This window comes from Typopeltis vanoorti, chromosome 20 (assembly GCF_054136105.1).
Source record: "Typopeltis vanoorti isolate ZY-2024b chromosome 20, IOZ_Tvanoo_1.0, whole genome shotgun sequence".
Lineage (NCBI taxonomy): Eukaryota > Metazoa > Arthropoda > Arachnida > Uropygi > Thelyphonidae > Typopeltis > Typopeltis vanoorti.
Window position 1 is genome coordinate 36,822,307 of NC_143568.1, and position 9,172 is coordinate 36,831,478.

At 34.9% G+C, this 9,172-nt stretch overlaps 1 protein-coding gene across 3 annotated transcripts in view; it reads right to left on the bottom strand.

The window, feature by feature from the left end:
- Positions 1-9,172, bottom strand: part of LOC150095372 (neprilysin-11-like) — an 84,833-nt gene that overhangs the window by 69,639 nt on the left and 6,022 nt on the right. The window contains exon 1 of one of the 3 annotated variants that reach the window (XM_090409830.1): positions 7,887-8,351. The exons of the other annotated variants lie outside the window; for them this stretch is intronic. The gene's annotated coding sequence lies outside the window, so the exon portion shown is untranslated. Of the gene's footprint in view, positions 1-7,886; positions 8,352-9,172 lie in introns of those variants that run through there. 3 annotated transcript variants of the gene reach the window in all.

Consider the following 9,172-nt stretch of genomic DNA (forward strand, 5'->3'; position numbering starts at 1 on the left):
ACACAGGATGTGTTTTTGAAAGTGAAATAACAGTGATCTCCTTTAGATAAGTTTTTTAAAAAAAAAAAAAATTAAAATTAAAAATTTTGTCCTTTCTGTGGATAAAATCCAACTTAACTAAACTCTGAATTTTTTGTTGAGTTCAATTAATCCTCTATCGTCGCTTGTGATGTAATCCTTCCTTGATTTCCATTTTATTAACGTTATTCCAAAGTTTATTTCTCAAATTAGTTCATTTTTTATTTCTCTTCTCGATTCTTCCTGTGTGTTTCAACCATCCTGTCTTGTTTGTGTTGATTTATCATATGTACATAATTTTCTCTTTCTACTTACGATCTACTTGAATTGAGTGCCAAAAATTTAAAGAGCTTTTTAATGCCTTTTGGCCCACGTATTTCCATATTTTAGTGGTTGTATAAAAACACTGGAATTTTATCGAAAGAAATTTAAAATAACATACACAGTCGAATGCCTACTTAACTACATGCATTGGATGAGTTCAGTTTTATTATTTTAACTTAATTTTTATGGGTTTGGTTATTTTCAATTATAGCCAAAGCAACTAAGGAGGCTATGATTAACCAATAAATCATATCTATTAATTGCGTGTACCTTCTGGTCATTTGCTTGTTTTGTAGGATGAATGACTCAAGTTTCATGATGACATAACTCTCAACTTCCTTATGGAGACTGCAGAATTATGTCTCCACGAGGCGGTTTATGAGACGGATTATACCACCCTCTGTCCAAAAAGAAATCGAACTTTTCGAAAATAGAAAAACCTAGTGGCGCCACCTGTTGTATCTTTTTGTCATCGAAAGTGGCAACCTTCATTAGTGTTGTGTCAACTGTTTATGACATTTGTTTCATTGGAAACTGAGTTATAGTGCTAAGAGTGTTAGTGTGTTTTGACCAACGGTCAGTCATCACGATATTCATACCGTACGCGACGAATTCTCGCTATCAAACTTCGAGATAAAACTCACCATTGATCGTTTGACCAGGTGGAACGAATTCTTTGTGGATAATGCCCTTGGAATCATAAACAAATCAGCATTTTCTTTACTTTTGACTTCTCCAAGCGACTTTTTTTCGGATGCCCCTCTTTTGGTGGTCTCCATTCAGCACTCTGGCGCTTTGTTTCGGACTCATACTCAAAACAAAACACTACGTTTCGTCACCAGTAACGATCGTTTCAAGAAAGTTTGAGTCCTTACGAGCGGTTTTAATGAGGTCCTTGCAGTGTTCAATTTGATACATTTTTGGTGGTTGGTCAACTTGTGGGGAACAAATCGCGAATTCAATTTACGAAGGCCCAAACTCTCCGTCAAAATGTTGTGCACAGTTGATTTTGGAATCCCCAATTCATCTTCAATCAATCTTACGGACGATTTCAGATTTTCTTTGATGAAATCACGCACATTTTGGATGTTAACTTCGCTCAGTTCAGTTTTTGGACGGTCTGGCTTTTCGTCATCCTCAAGCGTCTCACGACCACTTTGAAATCGCTTAAACCACTTGAGTAAGGGATAAGCATTCATCATCGTATGCTTTTTGAAGCATTTGATGCGTTTCGGTAAAACTTTTACCAAGTTCAACACAAAAGTCAATCTCAGCTCTCTGTTTGAAACTCATTTTCCGACCGTTCGTCAAAACACACTGTCACTCTTGGCATTATAACTCGGCTTCTAATGAAAGAAATGTCATAAACAGTTGACACAACACTAATGAAGGTTACCGCTTTCGACAACAACAAGATACAACAGGTGGCGCCACTAGTTTCTTCTATTTTCGAAAAGTTCGGTTTCTTTTTTTTGGATAGAGGGTGTAAAATGGATTAATACACTTTCATTTGAAAGGTCTTTATAAAGGTTTTCATCCAAACCAGATGACCAATATTATCACGTACGCACACGCACATATAAACTCATATTTACTGTGCGATAATGGGCTTTGCAACAAACCCGATTAGCAGCAAAAACTCTGTTAAATGTATGTGTTTTTCGAGTGCGAGAAATATATATATTTCTCGCACTCGCTTGTATTATGTGTGGGTGTTTCGGGCGCAGAGAAAGAGATGAATATTTCAGTAAAATAAGAGTAAATGTTTCTATATAAGAGTAACTATTTCTGTCTGCGATGTTTTTATTTTTATTTAATGGGAGAAAATAGAGCGGACTTGAAGACTCTCATTAAAGAGCAATTAACTGTCAACTGATGTTCGCAACGAGAAGGGTTCCATGAAGTCCACGTACACCCCAGGCCTCTGATTATCATCGGAGTGTCCTCAATAAGCTAATTATTGTTATTTTTCCAAAACGTACATTCCATTTCATGCTTCTTCATGAAAACTTCACTTCCTCAGTTTGTAGCATCCTTCCTACTCCTCCCCCGTTACACGCCCAACTTTTTTTTTTATCGTCAAGGACCTTCGGAAACTAGGTTTCGTGTTGCGCGAGACAAAATGGAACCGGCGCCTTCCTGTCCAGCTGTAGGAGGCACGTTCTCACTTTTCTGTGAAGATCCCTACTGGTTTGTGCTTCTCGGATCACGGCTGCAGTCAGTACAAAGCAGCTGTGAAAGTAGGTGCTATTGAAGTGAAATGGGCCAATCTATGATAATCACGTGACTATCTAAAGAAAGAAAAACAAATTAAACTTTGCATATTAGATTTTAATAGAAACTAGAAGCTTAAAGAAAAAGAGAAAGTCGAAAACTCAGAAGGTGCTAGCAGAAAATCGCTTCTTACTTCCATAAGCTTTCTCCTTCACTCTCTCTCTCTCGCCATTACTTCAATATTTTAAGAAAACACTCTCCTTAGTTCATTATTGCACTAACAAAATCTTGCACAAAACGCACCATTTTTTTCCTGAATGTGGGGGGAAATTTTTTCTCTACAGCAGAAAGCGTTTTCTGCTGTCATTTTTTTAAAATTGTCTTTCTCATCTTAAATGAGTTTTTCTAAAAGATATAGCCTTCTTCCTGAAGTCTTCTTGTTAATTTCTACAAAAGTCACAAATTACTTATGCTGAACTCAATGCATATAAATATTTAATTCTTCACTGTTCGTAAAGTGAAGAATTAAACTTGGGTGATCTGCTTGACGTACTCTTTGTGATAATCTCGAAACAGCGAATTTGTAATGACAGAAACGTGCTATTTATCGAACAAAAACTTAGCCAATAACAGCGAAGGGTGCAACCCTAGCATCTCTGTTTGAGACTCCCTCCTTTCTTATTGGAGACTTGAAGTAACATAAAATAATTTAATGTTTGATTTCTAAAGCAGTGCTTTCGGACTACCTAACCGTTATCCCTCCCGCTGTACTAATACTAATGTACTATAGGCCAGCAGTCTTACGTCGATACAATTCACAATAAAAAAAAAAAAAGTCAGTCTACCGCAAATCAATTCCTTTTCCAGGAAGAAGCAACCAGACACAGAGAGATTTTTTTTCCGCTAGTGTTCTTCAAAACTCTGAGTGCTCGTTAATATTACAATCAAATGGCAATTATGTGCTCATTCTCGGCATAGTTGATTAGGAAAGGAGCGATATTAAGACGAGAAGACCACAGATAATTGATACTTCAATATCGATTAGATGGCTGATGCAACTACTTGTTGAGGACGAAGTATTGATCCATCCGTATGTCCCATGCAATAACCATTCTCTGGTTGACAAAGTTTAATGAAATTTGTTCTTTGGGATATTTTATTTTAATTTATTTTATCATTAAAGTGGACAATTTAGATATGGTTTGCCAAGAAATGTATTTTACAAATGGCAATAAAAAAATACGAAAGAAATCCACGTTTCAGTTTTGTGTTAATGAAAACTAAATAGCAGTTTTGCGGGGGTTTTTTTATGAAAAAACCTGCAAGACTTGATATTTATTTAAATGATTAATTTGCTTCTTTCCGTCAACAATTTGAGTAGGAATTTTAAAAAGCTGAATGAAAAAAAAAAGAAGTCAGATTATTAAGAAAGAATGCATTCAATTAAATAATGAGCCTACATTAAACAAAAATGAATTACTTAATTTTAGGGCATTCAGAAATTCGAAGACTTGGGGAAAAAATAGGGTAGATTTGTTCTACTTAAACCTACACCGTTTTATGTAGGAAAGGCGATGCAAAAACTGAAGATAATAAAATATATAAAAATAAATAAAAGTATAACAATACCGATATTTAAAAAAGAAGATAAAAAAACCAAAAAATTATAGAGAGATAAATTTATTAAATACCTCATTAAAAGTACTAACACGAATCCTAAATAATAAAATAACAAAGGAAATTAATCTACTAGATGAACAAAAAGTTTCAGGGAGGATAGATCATGTACAGATGCGACATTCATAATCAGATAATTGATAAAGAAAACAATAGAATATAATAAGAAACTATTTATATGCTTTATAGACCTGGAAAAAAGCATTTGACAGAATATTAATTCAAGATGTAATAGAAATACTGCAGAGAAGAAAAGTATCAGAAAACATAATACATATAATTAAAGAGATGTATGATAATAATAAAAACACAAGGAAAAATAAGTAATACGAATTAGTAATGGCATTAGACAAGGAGACTATTTAATGAAACTCAGCTACAAATATTACTACTTACATTTAATAAGGCAACGAAATTATATAATATGAAGATATCAAAAACTTAAATAAAATGCATGACAATATCACAAGAACCACGAAGATGCAAATTAGAATTGGAAGGTATTATTATCGAACAAATAACAAATTATAATGATTTAGGTATACAACTGAACTGGGAAGGAAAGTCACATCTAGAAGTCAGAGAACAAGTTGCAAAGGCTGCAAGAATATCAGGATGCTTGAACGAAACAATATGGAAAAATTATCATCTTAAAATAGAAACAAACAAAAACCAGAATTTATAAAGCAATAATCAGGCCTATTATGATATATAATGCAGAAACAAGATCAGACACTAGAAAAACAAGACAAATGTTAAACAGAAGCGAAATGAATACATTAAGAAAAATAGTAAATAAAACTAGATTAGATAAAATAAAAATTACAAATATAAGAAAACAGTGTGAAATACAAGCAATAAACAATTGGGTAGCAACCCGAAGAATAAATGGATTGAACATGTGGAGAGAAGAAGTGAAGATAGAATAATAAAACAAGTCTATAGTTGGAAACCAAAGAATAAGAGAAGAACAGGAAAAAGGCTAAAAGATACCATTAAAGAAGGTGAAGTCTTGGTCCCAACAGATACTACATTTAATGCGTGAAGAAGAAGAAGAAGATATTTTTATAATTTAGTTTCCTTCGTATCTGTTTCTATAATTGTAGCTATCTTCGTCAGGGATGCATATAAAAGAGTAAAGGTGTTGAAAACAACACAAAAAACATATGAATGCACACTTGACAAAGTCAGTTGAATAAAATCTTTAAATAAGGCTCAATATTCGATATTATTATTGTGATATTACTATTATTGAAAGTGAATTATTGAAATTGTTCTTGACAGCCATCTCACATTCGTTTGGAACTTGCATTTCTCATGGTAGCAATGTCACATGAAAAACAAATTTTATTCAGGTACTGCGATGAAAAAAACCACACATTTTATGATTAATAATTTTGGTAATGATGTGCGAATAAATATATCACTGAAGTCATTGTTTTGGTTTGGTTGGCATTACGATAGAATCGACTAAGTCTATGAGACTAGTATCTGTTCGATGCGTGTGTTCTGTGACTAGTTTGGCTTTCGAAATAAAAAAACCCGAGTTTCTGGGAAGAAATAAAAAATGTTGACATTTCATATGATCTCTAAAGTATGTTATATTTGCCAACTTGTATTCTCTGGCAGATTTGTCTATTTTCTGTAGAAATTAAAGACGGAAACTCAAACATACGTTGAAGTAATTTAATACATGTAAAATATTCGCCTTACGTATCAAAGACATTCTCGGTACGTTCACAATGGAACATAAAATAAAATGCAATAAAAGAATTAAATTTAAAAAGCGCCACTACGGGGTAAGCAAGGCAGCGGAATTAATCTTTTGTAAATTTCTGATATCAATCAGGAATTTACAGAAGATTGATGCAGTAATATTTTCTATAAAGGAGATAACCGAAGGTCATTAGATCTGTTTAAGTTCGGGCGGTAGAAAGGCCTCACAGATATCTTTCTATAATATAACCACTTTACAATGAACCTTTAGTCGAGATGGCATGTTCTGCTGAGCCAGACTGCTTAGGTTCATAATCCTGGATATGCAATTTATGTTCCTTACGACGGGCGACTGCAGATCTGCCAGATTGCTCAAAGTAAAACAAACTACAGGAGCAAGGGATGTGGTTATTATTATTATTATCTTTAGGTGAGGAAATGAAGGCAGAAATCTTCCTGTCAGGAAAAAATTACTATTGTAAAGGGGAGAGAGAGAGAGAGAGAGCGATAGAATAATAAACAGTACTATTGTTTATCTTAGCAGGAAAATACAAGCTGTATTTTTATAGCCTGTTTTTTTTTTTTCGCTATCATGTTAAATTAGGTAGATCGTTTGTTCCGCATTTTAACGTAACTCATTTCTTTATTTCTTTAATGTCTCAGTTAGTGTCATGGAAATTGAGAATGCGCCTTACCTCCGGGAACTTACGATTCTGTACGAAAGATTCAGAGCGAATCTTTTGTACAGAATCGTAATTAGGACATCTTAGCACAATCTTAAGTTAAATGTTATTGTCCAAATGCGGAATATTTTAATATTTTAAGTCTGTTTTAAGTTTTATCGCCACTCATCACGAACCGGATGAGTCTTCATTATAAGTCTTCGAGTATGTGATAAGTCTTCATCAAGAGACTTCATTCTAAGTCTCTTGATGAAGATAAAGCGTTTTAGCGTTCGCTATAGTTTATCACAGTAGTGTCCATCTGTTGAACGCGAGGAACAGCGATGCGGAATGCCCCTCTTCGGGTTATATTTATTCAGTGGATAGTACAAGAGTGGCAGTTCCGTTGTTGTTATTCTATGAATGAGACTACTTTCAGTGTACTTGGAATATTTTTTTACTTTTAACATTGCATATTTTGTTGCCTTTTATATTTATCTCTATTTCCATCAAAAAATACTTTTTCCAGTTCGTTCTCTTTTTTCTTTCTTTCTCTTAGAAATGTCCGCGACAAATGTAAATAAAGTATCGTCATACCAGAGTGACGCAGTGTTCCTTCGTCCACCTCTCTGCGACTCTGCTCATGCCAGGTTGGTTTAATTGTTTAGAGTAAACAACTAAATCTGTAGGGCAAGTAAATTATGTTTGAAAATTGCACGTGGTCTTCTTGTCTATGCGAATTTCATCCACAGAAATAAGGGCTAGAAAAGCCTGAAATCTGGCTTTAGAAACCAAACAAAGAGCTTTTTCAAGCCACTTCGGGCTTCAATAAGCAGATGAGTCACATGCAATGTGATCTAAACGGATTTGAACTCATAATTGTTTATCGGAGAGAGAGAGAGAGGATATGCTATCTACTCGGCCTGTCAAGCCAGTTATTTTGCTGTAGTAAAAGCGTAAGTTCCCTGAGGTAAGTACATTCTTAATTTATACGTAAATATCATAAGAAATTCTCTTATCAAAGGCTTCTGTGATCTCATACGAGGACACTCATCATGTCCATATCCTACAATATCAAAGTAAATGATCAAATTTCACTTTTCCTAATCTTCTATTCTAAAACTGCTCACTTTCTTCAGAGATTAAGCATATTTTCTTTTCAAAAGGTATTACTTTCATTTATATTTCAAGACTATCACACGACAACTCACAACAGTAAAATACTCTTCTTCTTTTCAAATTAAAAAAAAGGTAAAGAAAAACAACGTTCCTTACCTTGTTTAACTGCAGCCTATCCCTCTGGAAACAGATGCAAGTGTGCACCGCTGACTTGAGCAGCTGACACGAAGATAGCTACTCGCCTACGCAGCACAAAAGACAGGCTCTGAACAACACACTTCATCAAATTAGAACAAAAATATAATAGAAATCCTCGTAGAGTAAAAAATAAAAGCAACTCTAATCCTTTTCTACAGCTTTCGATTCATTAGTGAAACCTCGCGGGGTACGAACTTGCAGTACCCCTGGAAATAAACTATCCTCTCTGACCCTCACATTATTTCTGTAATATCGAAACAAAATTTCACTTTTGTTTACATCACGTATCCAACTGGTCATTGATGTTAACCTTCTCCAACAGAGGGCGGCTCCTTCCTCGGTAAGGATCGCAAAGCAAACTGTGCTCGCCTTTAGTGTTAGAAGAATTTCAGATCTCGTCCGTTTCTGAGTGATGTGGTTAAAATACGCTGTCGGCTCTACTTTAGGGAAAATCGACTTTCAAATAAGGAAGGAGAGAGAGAGAGAGAAAGAAAGTGGGTTAGGCCACGGGAAAAAGCTGACAGCTCCATCTGGTACAGCGTCTTTCCCTATTAATATTACGGAAGCATGTGTATACGAGTACATTTAATACGGTTTACTGCGCAAAATAATACAGAGGTAGAAATGTGTGCAACATTTCCGTAACGAATTCTTCGAAACGATACACAGTGGATGCAGTTAAAGAACCTGAAACTGTGCATCATTTTAAAATGAGTTCCATTGTGAATTTACTGGACGCTTTTCTCCTATACGTGTTTTAACTAATTGTTGTCTATCGAAATAGTTCTTCGTAGGTTACTATTACAATTCCATCGACTGTGTTTGCGATGGAGGTTTGCATTCGGGAGTGCATCTCTTTTCACTAAAGGTGCGAATAGATTGGGAGAGAAAGAAAGAGAGAGAGAGAGAGAGAGACTTCCTGTATCATTTGTAGCACTCAAACATACAATGCTAAAACAAAGAAGTCGTTAACACGTAATGCTTGAGCCGGTCTGAAGCTGTGAGTGAAATTATAAGCAGCATTTTCACTTGTCCTAATGTAATAATAAAACAGCGTAATTCAATACAAACTACATTACACTTTATTATGATAATGATCGCCTCAGGTGCGCTAGCACTGAACTCTGTACGAAGTGCGTGAGGAATCACGTAGTGCGTGAACCTCGCGTAAATCAAAGTGTGTCAGTGAGATCAGTAAGAAGTTCCCTGTGTAGCGGAGAGAGAGAGAGAGGCATAAATTATAG